We start from the raw sequence: 13,986 nt of genomic DNA, 5'->3' as shown, positions 1-13,986 counted from the left end.
TCTTCCTCCTCCTCCTCAGACCCCACCCACAGCAGGCTTCATCCCTAAAATATCCTGGAAGTTTCCAACCTGGAGTTGGCAACCCTATGTCCTTTCCAGGCAACCATCAGCCTACCTTTATCTGCCTGTCTGTCTTCAGGTTTACACACACACACCAGCCTCTGCCTATGGAAAGGGCAGTCTTTCCCTGCAGTGGGAACCAAAGCAGCTGACATCATTCTCCTCTCCCCCGTATGATCCGCACAACTACCCTATGAGGTATGTTAAGGTTGAAAGTGTGTGAATGGTCCATAATCCCCCAGGCAGCTTTTAAGTGAGGACATATGTTACCTCAGAATACAGCAGTTCCCATATGCAACTGAAAATTCCAACTGCCTTGCAGGGGGGGGGAGTTTGAGGTGTGGAATGGAGTGAAGTCCAATCAGCTTCCATATGCAAAATACCTTGATACGCTGGGCGGGACTGCACAAAGCAGCCAGTCAACCCAGCCAGCGTCTTCTGAGTGGCAGTTCTTCCGGCCAAACACTAAAGGAGCGCATTTTGGAATGTTGGACTACGGCTTTATATATAAGGAGAGATAAGTGTGTGTGTGTATATAACCTTAATGACAAGCATATTAAATGTAACTATGGCCTCTGCTAAGAAAATAAGCCTTGTGTTTTCTTAATGAAATGGGGGGGGGGGGTTTACTGTCATGCAGAGCCTGACCTTTAATTCTCTACTCCCTCATTGTCAAGGTTCCCACAAAAGAAAATTGTTTGATATAAGTATATGGCGGTAGTAGAAACTTTGCTTCACAGAAGGGTGGGAGAGAGAAAATGTAGGTTCAGTGATAATAGGGTTGCCAGCCTTCAGCTGGGGCCTCGAGATCTCTCGGAATTACAACTGGTCTCTAGACTACAGAGATCAGTTCCCTTGGAGCAAATGGCTGCTTTGGAGAGTGGACTCTATGGCATTATATCCTGCTGAGGTCACTTTCCTCCTCAAATTCTGCCCTCCCCAGGCTCCGTCCCCAAATCTCCAGGTATTTCCCAACCCAGAGCTGGTAACCCTTAGTGGCACCTCAACTGTTTGATCTGTTTCCCAGACAGTAAAAATTGGCACATAAATATCATGTTCATAGTTTACTACTGTGGTAGTGGGCAGGTCAGTGTGATTGCACAGTTTCAATTGATACTAATAGGAATAAAGCCGCTTGGTTCTCCTCACGTGCAGGCATCCCAATCAATACTGTTTATCACTCAACCTGCTCACTTTTTGTGGGGAATCATGGTAGGTTGTGGGTTGGGTTTTGTTTTTTGTTTTTTGGCAATCCTTTGCTTGTGTCGCATTAGAACAAGATAATCTTGGTCTTTAGTAGAAGTAGCTGTGTTTTTCTGCATCAGGCATTTCCTATTCTTAGAAGATCAAGAGCTGCTAACCACAAGGCTTACAGTATTGTCTTCTGTTTCCATGTCAGAGGAAGCTGAGGAGGAGGATTTCAGCTAAGAGGTGAAGCCCAGGGGGTAAAAATAAATAAATAAGTGCATGTTGCATATTTAAACGTTGGAGATTAGCTCTGCTTGTTCTTTCCTAGTCTTCCTTCCTCAACCTCTAAAATAAACAAAAAATGAAAATCCTTAAGGATGTACTTGGAACATAAATCTCCTTCTTCTTGCTTTGTAAAACTTGGCATGGACAAAGACTGACAGAGGCTGGTTGCCAGGGAGGCATCACTTCTGTTCATGATCCTTTCTTGAGCAGATTAAACTCTGACTGTGTAAAAGTCTTGCTGACCATGGAGGAGGTGGAAATCTGGATTTTATTGATTACAGAGGTGTTCCCCCCCAAAAAAAAATTCTTGGCTGCTTGCTAAGCACAGTGGGTGACATTTGAAACTGCATCTCACAATTATGACCTGTTGAATTTATATTTGTTTGGATCAGCATTAAGATTTTTACTCTGTGATCTTAACTGACAGGTGTGAATTAGAGTGTTTCTGCTTTGGTCAGCACCCCACAGGGCCACACTGATTTATGTAAGCCAGGAACAACAAGCAACAAGTTTGCCATTCTGCACTGTTTTTCCTCATTATGTCCCACTTTCAGCCTCTTGTTCCACTGCCTCTTCTGCTGCTTCTCACTTTCTGCTTCCGCCTAAGATCTGTGTGCTTCGGCTTGCCCTTCTTGTTCAACTACCCGCTTGTCCCTCTCTCAGTCATCCTGTGTGCCTACTGCTTACCAAGGCTAACTTTACCTTTGTGGCTGGGCTGGGCATTTCCTGAGCAATCTGTAGCACTGGGGTCTGTAGTAAGCTACTGTCAAGTCCTGGTTGTTGAAGGTCTCCAACCATAGGGTGGGACGGCTCCAGGGTTTGATTTCTTGGAGGAATCGGAAGGTGCAGCCTCAGAACTGGGAGGAGAGAGGGTTAGAACTTCACCCCAAATCCTCTTCCTCCCCCTCGAGCCCTATTATGGGATTCTTGTACTCTCTCTCACTCTGGTTTCTCCCTCTGACATAGAGCTGCGAGATATTCCTCCCTGGCTCACCTCCTCTTCCCTGTTTAAATCTCCCCGCCCCAGGCTTGCCCTTCCCTCCAGCCTGGGAAGCTCTTCCCCCTCAGAGGAGGGTGGACACTGGGTTCTCCCATTCCCTCACTTCTCCCTCTGTGCTCCACCCTCATTCTTCCCTATCTTCTCGACATCTTGCCGGGTGAGTGGTCCATCCTCCTCTGCCCCCTTTGGTTGTTCCTGCTCCTCAGGGTGGAACTTGAGGTGGGTTGTCGTCTCAACCTTTCCCCCTCTCTTGCTCCATTTGTTCAGGCGTTGTCTGACTTGGTTGGCATCTCGGTGCCCCAGAGGGGCTTCATTTCCTTCATTCATGCTCGCCCTTGCATGATCTTGGTGACTGCGTCCTTGGAGGCGTCCATTCCTACTGTTTTGAGTTCTCCCTCAAGGGGGTGTCTCTCCCTTCGGTGTGTACAGTTGTGCAAGGCTACCAGGTTTGAGTCTGGGGTTGCTGATATGGGACTGACCTCCAGACAGCTACATAAATGTCTAGGCTTCCTGGGTCCTGTTCTACCACCCAAGTACAGTTAGGCCTCTCAAGCAGTTCCACAATAGCCATTGAATCTGGCCTTCATACAAATAGGGTGATGAAGTAGGTAACAGCACCCCTCCTCTCTTGTGGCCCATGAATTCCCCTCAGTGTTCCATCAGCCACCTCCACAAGTGTCTGGCCACTGCTTTTAAGGCTTGCCTTCATGAGTGCCTTTGCTTAGCCCACCACTCTCAGCTGCTGGCTCAGCCAGGCTCCAGGGTCATTGAGCCCATACTGTCTCCACATGCCTTTCCTTTCCAGAAGAATTCTTAGAACTGTTTATCCACCCTTCTGCTTCCAGCAGTGCCTCAGGGCTTTCCTCATGCCAGTGCACCTCCTAGGCTCAGGTAAGTGGGTTCCCTCATTGGCTTGCCCTTGTCAGAAGCTATTTTTCCCCATTCAATTTGATTCATGCTTCTGCTGCTTAGATAGGCATTGGATAGATGTTCAGATCTGGAAATTAGGTAGACATTGGATCTTGGACTCTGGCTTTCAGATCTATCTGGTTTCAAATATTGATATTGGTGCTGCTGCCCTTTTGAATATTACTTTAGAGTCTGCTTTTGTCACTGAGACGCGAGGCAGATAACACAGTGTAAGTCAATCCAATTAATCGGATGAGGCATCTGATAAGGAATGCAACAGGGGCCTATTACGAATGGGTGTTTTCCCTCGCTTTCACTGTGCATGTCCGTCGGGTTTTCTTTGTCATTCTGCGTTGATTTTCCTCCCTTCAGTGGTCAGTTTGCTTTCTGGTTGCTGTTTCCCCGGGTTTTCTGTGAGTGCTTTTGTGCCAATTTTTCCCTTTGTTTCTCTTCCAAGCTGAAGGTAATTCAAAAGCATACAGATTCCCTCGGATTTTCCCCTTGCTCTTTTGCCGCCCCTTGAAGGTCACTCCCCCACCCGCATCGAGGTTGTTTTGCCCGCTCTGCACCTCCCATCAGCCTCCCCCATTTATCGGGTGTACAAGCTCCATTAATTACTTTTTCCCTAGTTTTAAATTTTTTAAAAAATTGACGAGTGAAATGAGTCTAGCAATATGAGACTATTGCTAGTCTTGGATCTCTGAATTAAAAAAAAATTAAAATAACAGAGGGAAAGTTTAAAAGGAGCTACATGAGGGTTAGTTCCCAGCTGGTATTGACTTGAAAGGGGGTTGGAGAGGAGGCAAATGGCAGAGTTCCCAGTAAAAAAAAAGAAGATAATTTCAGTGCTGCATGCAAACAAAATAAAGGGGAGGGGGAGTTTGACAGCGCACAGTGAAATTGACATGAGATGTAAAGAGAGAGACACTGGGATGGGAAGCCTAAAGTCTTGGAAACATTTTTCCCTTTAATGCTTTAGTGAACAAAGTTTTTTTGGGGGGACCATTTTGGCAGTCTCCAGAAGCCTAACATTAAAATGGCGGCTGAGCCACATGGACCTTCTGCAAATTGCTGAACTTAAGAATCACTTGGCATTGATCCATTTGGAGGAAATTTTTTGCACAGGAGAGGCTTTTAAAAATGCAAAATCATGATCAGTGTGCAGGATCAAATTAGAGAATCACAAAGAGAAAACCACACACATTTGCAAGGAAGGGCAGGAAATTAGTGTAACTATGCAGCTGTGCTAGGTCATTGGTGAAAATACTTTTTTTTCCAATTTAGTGGCACAAGACTGTCAAAAGTCCCAGTCCCGGGTAAGGACTTTTGGTTTACAAGGAGGGTGCGTCAAAACAAAGTTACAAAATACTAGAGAGAGACTAATTCTCACCCTAGTCTTGGTAGGTGCCACTAGTCCTTTCTAAGTCTGTCCCAACAGCCCAGGAGGGAAAGGACAAGTCTCCTGGCTTCTCAGGGAATTAACATGAAAAGTCAGCCCTGCAGACTGGGCCTGCAGTCCGAGTTTCCAAACACAAATCAGTTAGCTAGTAGTCCGAGTTTCCAAACACAAATCAGTTAGCTAGTAGGTGGTCAAAAGTCAAGGCTCTGGATAAAGGCTTTGAGGTCAATGAAGGCAAAAACAGCAGAATAAAAATATAATTATTTAAGGAGCAAAAATATTTAAAACAAGACTAGACAGTGAAGGAAATAAAACAAATAAACCTAAGCTTTTACAGCATAGCTGTCACATAGAAACAAGGTTCCAGTTACCATTCAGGTTCAACAAGGCAATCAGGTTCAGCAAGACAAGATGATCAAGGCACAGCCTTTCCAGGCAGGAATCAAGTAGGATGCCACATTGGGAGCTGTAAGGTCACTGGCATACCTCTGTGCCAAGTGGTCACCAACTCCTAGCTCTGCTCCATAGTGCAAAGACTAACTAGATTTATGGAAAAGCTCTCTGATTGACCCCAGGCCTGTTAGACCAATCAGACACCGGAGAGGTGATGTAACTCTCTTTGGTTGCTAGGCATGTGACATCCAAGGATGGACAAGAGGGAGGGAGAGAAATGAAACCATACTGCAGATAGGTCACACCCATTCCCACACAGGTGTCCATGTCTTCAGTTGTTTGGAATGTGCTAACTGGAAGGACTAAGGGCAGTTGGTACTCCCTAGCACTTCAGCTGCAAACAATTTAGCTGGCAAGGTCACTGTGCTCTGCTGTCTCTGGGAAGATTTTCTTAGGCCTCTCTACAGCCTGGACCAAGGATTTCATGTCACAGAGCAAAGCAAGGAACCATTTTTCTTTACAAAGACTAAAAAAGCTCTCCAGAGCTTCTGCCAGAGAACTCCTCCCCCATACAACTTGCAGCCTTGTGCAAAGGATGGTGGAGTTGCAGCTGACTTTGCACAGATGCGTGCACACACACACTTCTTGCCAACTATCAAAGCTTGCAGTGCCAGTGTCAGTGGGTTCTACTGTGCATTCTGTACACGCAACGTGTTCCTCCATATTATGAAATTGTGTGACTCTTTCCCATTTTTCACAGTGGCCAGTAACACAGCAGAGAATCTCCTAGTGCTTGGCAATAGGGAAGGGGCTGTGACTCAGTGGTAGAGCATCTGCCTGGTATGCAGAAGGTCCCAGGTTCAATTCCTGGTATCTCCAGTTAAAAGGACCAGGCAATAGGTGATGTGAAAGAGCCCTCTCTGAGACCCTGGAGAGCCACTACCAGTCTGAGTAGACAATACTGACTTTGGTAGACCAATGTTCTGATTCAGTATAAGGCAGCCTCATGTGTTCATGTGTGTTCAATATGGGAAAGAGGGCTTCGCAGCTGCTTGTCAGTTTTTTTAAAAAAGAGTCTTGTCAGTTTCAATATCAGTTTTCCCCCTTTGCCTGTGTTCCTTTCTGTTACCTTTCATTCAGCAAACTAACACTAAAATACATGCACAAGACCTGAACCACAAGGATTTAAATGGAAGGCACTTGCTGGACACTACTGTGCAGCTGTGATAGGACAATTGCACATTTAAAAAAAAAAAAAAAACCTTTGGACACCATCCCTCACATGTCACAAGTGACGTTCCCACACTGATTTAGAAAAGTGCATTTTTCAAATTATAGCTGCAGAATAAATACACAAGACGCACAGAATCCGAAGTCAAGCTTGAAGACTTCACTGCTTGGAAAATCTGCAGTAAGATATGCATGCGTAATGGGCCTAGGATTACAAACAGTTGAATAAGTCAAAAAGTATTAAATATGATATGTGAAACAAACCAGGTATTACAGAATCAGAAAACAGTGCAGTGAGAGTGGGATAATATGTACAATAAATAGATAATGCATACTGTACACAGTGATACCTAGAGGGGACAAAGAGACTTGGGGGTGTGAAGAGCTAGTTTTTGTCTTCCTGGAGATTTCAGGAAAGGATTCTTTGACCCACGGGGGGGGGGGGGGGGAACGGGTGAACAGAAGAGATGTAATCCCTTGGCACAGGAGTGCACAAGTATGCTAAGCTGTCCCTGTAGTTACCAGTCGCTGGGGAGCACGTGACACAGACACCAGTGAGTTGGTAGAGTGGCACATTACTGGGCAGAGACCTAGGATGGTCACTGGATGCCTAAACATCTTAGAGGGTTGAACAGAGCTATGCTTGTGGGTCTGCGGGGCCATCTGCCACAATCTCTATAAAAATGCCATCCTGAACAATTTAGTTTTATGTAGTTTGCTGAGACAGAACTGTGGAAGCCTTCCTGATCTCCTCAGGTAGCCACTTCCACAAGTTGGGAGCCACAGCAGAGAATGCAGGTATACCAGCATTAATCTCCATTCACTAGCTGTATACTTATTTTATTTATGTTTTATTTTACAAAAATTGGTACCCAGCCTCAGTGAACCAAGGGACTACCTGGGCTCTAACACTTGAGAGGGGGGGACCTGGGAGAAATTGTGCCAACCACCTGGGTCATTTTCTCATTCCAGAAATCAACCAGGGTTATCAATAGGAGCACTAACAATATCAAAAGGAAACTCCCCTAGAGCCATCAGAAAGCCATTTGGATTCATCTGGCTCCAGGGGGCGGATCATTTTAATAGATGTCCCTCCCCAACAGAGCCAGTTTGGTGTAGTGGTTAAGTGCACAGACTCTAATCTGGGAGAACTGACTTTGATTCCCCACTCCTCCACTTGCACCTGGGTGGATGACCTTGGGCAAGCCGTAGTTCTGATAAGAGCTGTTCTTGAAAAAAGAGCAGTTTCTGTCAAGAGCTCTCTCAGCCCCACCTACCTCACAGGGTGTCTGTTGTGGGGAGGGGAAGGGAAAGGAGTTTGTAAGCCGCTCTGAGACACCTTTGGGTACTGAAGGGCGGGGTATAAATCCAATCTCTTCTTCTTCTCCTCGGTATCCCTGTAAGTCTAAACGGAAGCAAATGACAAAAGACCTGTCACCAGTTCCACCACGTGAGATCATATTCCTCTTGTCCTGAAGAAAATACCAGATTGCAGGTGTGACCTCAACAGTGTGTAGGTCTAATTATTCACTTGAGGCAGCCCTATGGTTGTCATGGAGGCCAATGAAATCTTGAGCCACACCTGACTTTGCTTCTATGTCTCTGTTGATGGAGCTGGATTTATGGATTTTCACCGCAATATGCAGTTCTCCCACCCACCCCCATCTTGTCTTGGCAAAGCGGTCTCACTAGTTAGAGCTCCTCCTGTTTGTAGAGAGGCGGCTACAGACTTGTTCCTAGTAGCTACAGATACATTTTAACTCTGTACCAAGCCAAACTGTTTTATCTTAAGCAAAGCCCTAGCGAACAAATGCAAGATAATAGAGCATAACTCATTAATGAAGCAAAATTTGTGTGTAGAAGCTTATCCATTTAGCAGGTTTCTGCAGTTAATAGCTCAGTGAATTTCTTTTACCAGGCAACATGGTTGAGTTACCTGCATAAGGCTAGCAAGAAGGAGTTAGAACACTTAAGCCTCTAAAGCTCATCTGAATTTAGAAGCAAAAAAAAAAAAGCTTAAGGGTTGGAAGTTGAACACAGATTTGATGCTGACCATCTAAGTGTACCGATACTTAGCTTTATTTGGGGGCTTTTAAAAATGCTTGCATCCATAATCTTATACTACCTCTTCTCTTGACATGTGAATAGTGTCTCTTCTGTTCTTGAGAATTGTGCTGCTATTTTATAGATACGTATTTCATGTCTGGTCACAAAGTTGCTTAGAAAAGGATTAGCAGGTTGATAGCTGAACCGGTGTGGCTGTAACACTTACTATCTTCAGTAAAGCAGCCATGCTAAAATATTTCTATCCCACTCTCCAGGTTTGAGGTGGTGTGACACTGGGTTTTTACAGGGACCTCCCAAGGGACAGAGGACACCTAGGAGTATGTGCCAGATGGCACGAGGGCGGGGGGGGAGGGGAGGGGAGGAGAAAGATGCAAGAAGCCAGAATGACCAGTAAGCTGAGTGTGGCCAGGAGTTCTGATGGCTGGTGAAGGATGGCTGGCACACATGGTAGCAGTATGCAGAGCATGCCATAAGGGCTTAGGCGGGACTGGGGCCACAGACCCGGGGGAGGGGGGGAGGGACCATGGACAAGGTGGCCATTCCTGGATGTTGAGCTGGGATCATAGGAAGCAGTCCTGCATAGTTGGGAGGCACTGGATTGAGAGTTGGGGTTGGTCACAACAGCTGGGAGTGGCACTACCATGCAGCTGGAATGAGAGTACTTTGGGAAACACAATGCAGACTGTCTCACGGCTGGTTGGCAATAAACATGGAGTTCAAATTACTGACCATGAGTCTCACCTTTGAGTTTGAAACCCTGGCCGACACCCAGTTTATTGCGGGCCTCATCTCTCCAATTACAACCCTTTCTCAAGGCCCCTGTCACAGGTAGCTTACAGCAAAATCAAAAATACCATCAATAAAAACCATAATAACCAGCAAAAGAGCACAGTCAGCTGTTCCCATTTCTTCCCATACTATCCATCTCTTCAGTTAAGTTCTGCCTCTCACACCTTGCTCTCTGTGTCCCCACCTTCAGAGGTGAGGTGGATGGTGACTAGAGGCAGGGCATTTTCTGTGTTGGCACCTCACCTATGGAACACCTACCCTTTAAGGTTCACCTGGGGCCTCCTTTACTTTCTTTCAGGTGCCGGGCCAAAACACATCTTTTTATTCAGGCTTTTAATTAGGCTTTATCTTACCAATTTTTAAATGGTTTGCCTTTGTATTTATGCTGTCCAGTGGCTTGTTTGTAATGGTGTGTTTTTAATACTGTGATATTTTGATTGTAAGCCATCTTGAGCAGGACTCTAAAGTGGTAGCATAGAAATATCCTAAATAAATAAATAAAATAGATCACAGCACATGGGAATCTAAAGAGAGTTTGAAACGCTTCTCTGAATGCTTGCCCCAATAGCTCCCTTCAGTTGGTGATCAGGGAGGGAGGGCGTGCATATTTCCAATGGGAGGATAATTCAGAGGGAGGGCAACAGCAGAGAGGTTTTGCTGTCTTGTGGCAAGATTTCTTCCTTTACTCAGAGGAGAGACGCAGAAGAGAGTCTGCCATGATGATCTCAGTAGAGATCAGTATAGCTCTCTGGGCTATAAAGTGAATTCTGTTAACTACATCCCTGTAGTAGAAACTTTGCTTCCTTATATGTATCTCTTCCTTCCTTACTCACAGGTAAACATCCTTGGGGGAGAGCCAGGACCCAACTGATCTTTCCTTCTTCAGTCAGAACTCCTCAGATCTAATGCTGAGCCTTATTTGGGGGAATAGTTTGGAGTCCTTATTATCACTATAAAACCAAAATATGTCAGATACTTGTAGGTTTTGTGACTGCTTTGAGAGAATTCTGCTGCCCAGATATTGATGAAGTTTTGAGAGTGTGTTTGAGCTTTTGTGTTAAATTTTCATTTGGCGCGCAGGTAAAGGTGACTTAGAATGAGAAGTGGATGGGGGAATAGAAGAAAGCCTGTATCTGTGCGCCATCTAGTATAGAGTTCTGTAGTCCATCCGCACCAAAGGATTCTAATTGGAGCTGTCTGAGCCAGACTTAATACAATTTAGTTATCGCCAAGCAGAAGGATTTTATTTATGGAACAGGCCCCTCTAGAACTTCCTCCGACCTCTGAGAAACTGTGAATATGAGAGAGCTGTTTAAGTAGGCATGCCGGGCCAGTGTATGCATTTCTTTAATAAGGCAGGGATTGATGTCTCTTGCAGTACAGGGGTTAGATAAACAACAGGCCCTTGGTTCAATGCTTTCCATGTTCAGTTTCTTGTTTATATGGATCTCAAAAGGTTAGGTTAGCCTTCTTGACATCTCAGGGGAGCTTTCCTAGCCATGGTATAACCTCCCTCCTTCTTAAGACATAGCATCCCTTTCCAGGCAAAGGTATCACCCAAATGGAGACTACGTTCTCGTACTCTAAAGATGCATATTGTACTCTAAATTGTACTCTAAAGATGCATATATAGAATTTAGGGATTAGAAGCATTCATTTAAAAACGTATTTCTGAATTTTGAATTGTGCCTAGAAGCAAATTGGCAACCAAGGTATAGAATGTGGTAGCATGAATATTTAGGCACTTGTTATTAGCTCTTGTCATCTGAAATAATCCCTGTCCCATGCTCATGTCATTTTTAATGAACTGTTTAGAATTTTTTTAGCCTTTAGACTTTACAAGTGGGGACCCGTGATACTTGTTGGGGGGAATTCCTCTCCCTGTCTTAATTACCGCCCATTGCCTTGAGGGCATCCTTGGGGCCACTGTGGCTCCCTCCCATCAGCTACAACTTGGGCAGGTGCAGCCCAGCTTCAGGCTTCAGCCTGCCACAGCTTCTCCCCCCCCATCATTGCTACTGCTGATGCTGGGGCTGCCATTGGCTCCCTTCTTACCTGTTACTGACCCTCATCGGCCCTGAACATCTCCCAGCCTCCAGTACTGGACCCGCTGTCATCCCCAGGGCCGCCAAAACACTCACCCCACCATCTCTGGCACCCCACCAACTCCCGGCTTTGCCCCACCACAGCTTCTCCCCCCTCCATCACAGCGTGAAGCTCCTGCTGGGCCACTGTGGCCTCCTCCCTCCCCCCATCATTGCAGCTGCTGCTGCTGCCACCACTGGGCCCACTGCAGCTTCATCCCCATTGGTGCAACTGCTCTGGCCTCCGGGCCCGGCTTCTTCTCCCTTCCCCATCAGTGCTGCTGCTGCTGCTGGATCTGGTATGGCTCGCCACTGCTGTTGCCAGGTCGGCATTAGATCCTGGCCACTGTTACCGTGGTGGTGGTAACACCACGGTGCTCATGCACAGATAACACATTTTTATTGGGGGGGGATTTAAACTCCCAATGTATGATTTAAAAGATCTCTGCAAATACAGCGAATCCTCCAAGTTTGTAGAAAAATCTCTTTAGCCCCCATATGACCCTGGTGCGTGGATTTTAGCTGTTCGCAGATAGGAGCCACAGGTGGCTATTAGAATATAAGATTCCTAAAGTAAGAGTAAATTTAGCTTAGTAAGTATATAGTAGTCCCTTGAATCATTTAACTCAAATTTAAATTCTAGTATTAACAGGTCAATTTATCCTCTATTAAATCTGAAATTATATTGCAGGCTGGTTTCTGTCATGTGAAAAATTCACTATCCTCTGTTCACAAGTTTTTAATTAAGCAATTTAAATTTTAAAAAAGAATTTTATAAGTATTATTAAATGTGTTAACAAGAATTCTTTCTTTGATACCTTTCCACAGGCTGTATGTATTATTAGCATTAATAGTATTTCTTTAATTTTGTTAATAATTAATAGGTGAATACAGTAATTTTCAGTAGTGGGCCTCATAAGATTCTCTTGTGAGTTTGGTTCTGTTATTCCCATTTTACAGATATGAAGGAGGTTGAGCACTAAATGCTCATAAGCAGATGTTATACTGATGGTTTACTATTGTTGAAGTATTAATAGGATAAAATCTTACTACTTCAAAAATGCATCCTTTAATGCAGGGTTTCTCATTGATGCAGTATATCTGTTGGTTGACTGCCCAGACTGGTCCCTTACGTGGCCTTGCCTTGCCTCTGGAAATCTGAGCTATCTGGTCAGATTGAGGTTCTGAGCATTTGATCCAGTCAGACTACTGAGGTGGTATACAGTTGCATCTCCAGAATTTCGCTGAACATGTCAAGAATTTGGCTGAACATGAACTGGCCTCTGTTGGAGATGTTCCTTTTTCCCAGTTGGCTACCAGACAAACATAGGGGGAGTGATCTAACAGCATGTGGGCTGTTTGTCCACATGAGCGCCTTCTGTTGTATGACTAAACAGAATGCTGTATATGATAGTTGCAGTTCTTCAGCATGGCCCCATCAGCTAGCCCCTGATAACAGATGAGCAGCCGTATTTTGCACCAGCTTCAGTTTCCAGATTGTCTTGAAGGATGGTAGCCCTATGCAGAGTACCTTACAGTAATCTATCCTCAAGGTCACTGAAGCATGGGTCAGACAGATCAGTGTCTGCAAACAGGGGTCATCTTTCTAAACAGATCTAGCTAGAGAAAAGCATTTTTTGCTGTCATGGACACCTGTTTCTCCAACAGATCAGGATCCAGCAAGACACCCAAGCTCTTAAAAGAGCCATACAACGAAAGCTTCACACCATCAATGGTAGGAAGAACAATCCAATTTAAAGCAGTGACGATTTTGAAGAAGACCGTTTCTCATGTAGATTAGTGTGCAGGCCCAACATTGTATGCTTTTATCCCCCTTAAATAATGTGTGCAGTCTCACTTAAACGTTGCACTTTGCATTTAATCAATATTAATATGATAACAGGGATGAAACAACTGAAGCGAGCCCAAGGAGATTATCTTTCCTTAGCCAAGTGCATCCATTAGCTAGGAATTATAGGTTTCTATTAAATGAAACTGACAGATGGGCATTTGGAGGTAGCTCTCGGAGGGAGGAGGAAAGAGTGAGATGAAGGGGAAAGGCAGGGTGAAAGTTGAAGTTTAGAAAATCTCTATAAAAATAAAAACAAACCATTCATCTTGACAGTCGGCATTTTACCCTTCTGGTGCACTTTAGCAATGCTGTTCTGATTCTTGTTGAGAACATTATGCTGAAATTTAATCCAGCTGAGCTCAGAGGTTATACTATTGCGCTTCCCAAGAAATAAGTGGCAGTGTCAGGGCAAGGATTGGCCATTGGCTCAAAGTCAGTCTGTTTTTCTTTGACAAAAGCAGTGCCCTGAACATTGGGGGGGGGGGGTATATGAAAGAAACAGTCCCCACTGAAGCATTTGAGAGGAGTTATTAAACAATAAATCTCTCCATCTAAGAACCACTGCAACAATGTTAATAGCTAAGGCTAGAAACTAAAGACAATAATACCATGAATAACAGTAGATAGTGAAGATAGTGGAGAGAAAATAACATAATTAAAAGAATTTTACAAGTTGGGCAGTTCACAGAGATGGATAGTGTAACACAATATGTTAAAAATATCTGTTGTT

The 13,986-nt window shown here is 44.7% G+C and overlaps 1 protein-coding gene and 1 non-coding gene across 2 annotated transcripts in view; both read left to right on the top strand.

The window, feature by feature from the left end:
• Nucleotides 1-13,986, top strand: part of EEFSEC (eukaryotic elongation factor, selenocysteine-tRNA-specific) — a 217,154-nt gene that overhangs the window by 157,295 nt on the left and 45,873 nt on the right. The window lies entirely within an intron of this gene.
• On the top strand, nucleotides 6,042-6,113 carry TRNAT-GGU. The gene has a single exon. It is a non-coding gene; the product is annotated as a tRNA-Thr (tRNA).

Source organism: Gekko japonicus, unplaced genomic scaffold, assembly GCF_001447785.1.
Source record: "Gekko japonicus isolate JY-2015 unplaced genomic scaffold, Gekko_japonicus_V1.1 scaffold69, whole genome shotgun sequence".
In the NCBI taxonomy this organism is placed as follows: Eukaryota; Metazoa; Chordata; class Lepidosauria; order Squamata; family Gekkonidae; genus Gekko; species Gekko japonicus.
The sequence above is the reverse complement of the archived record's forward strand: the minus strand, read 5'-3'. Positions and strand labels throughout refer to the sequence as shown.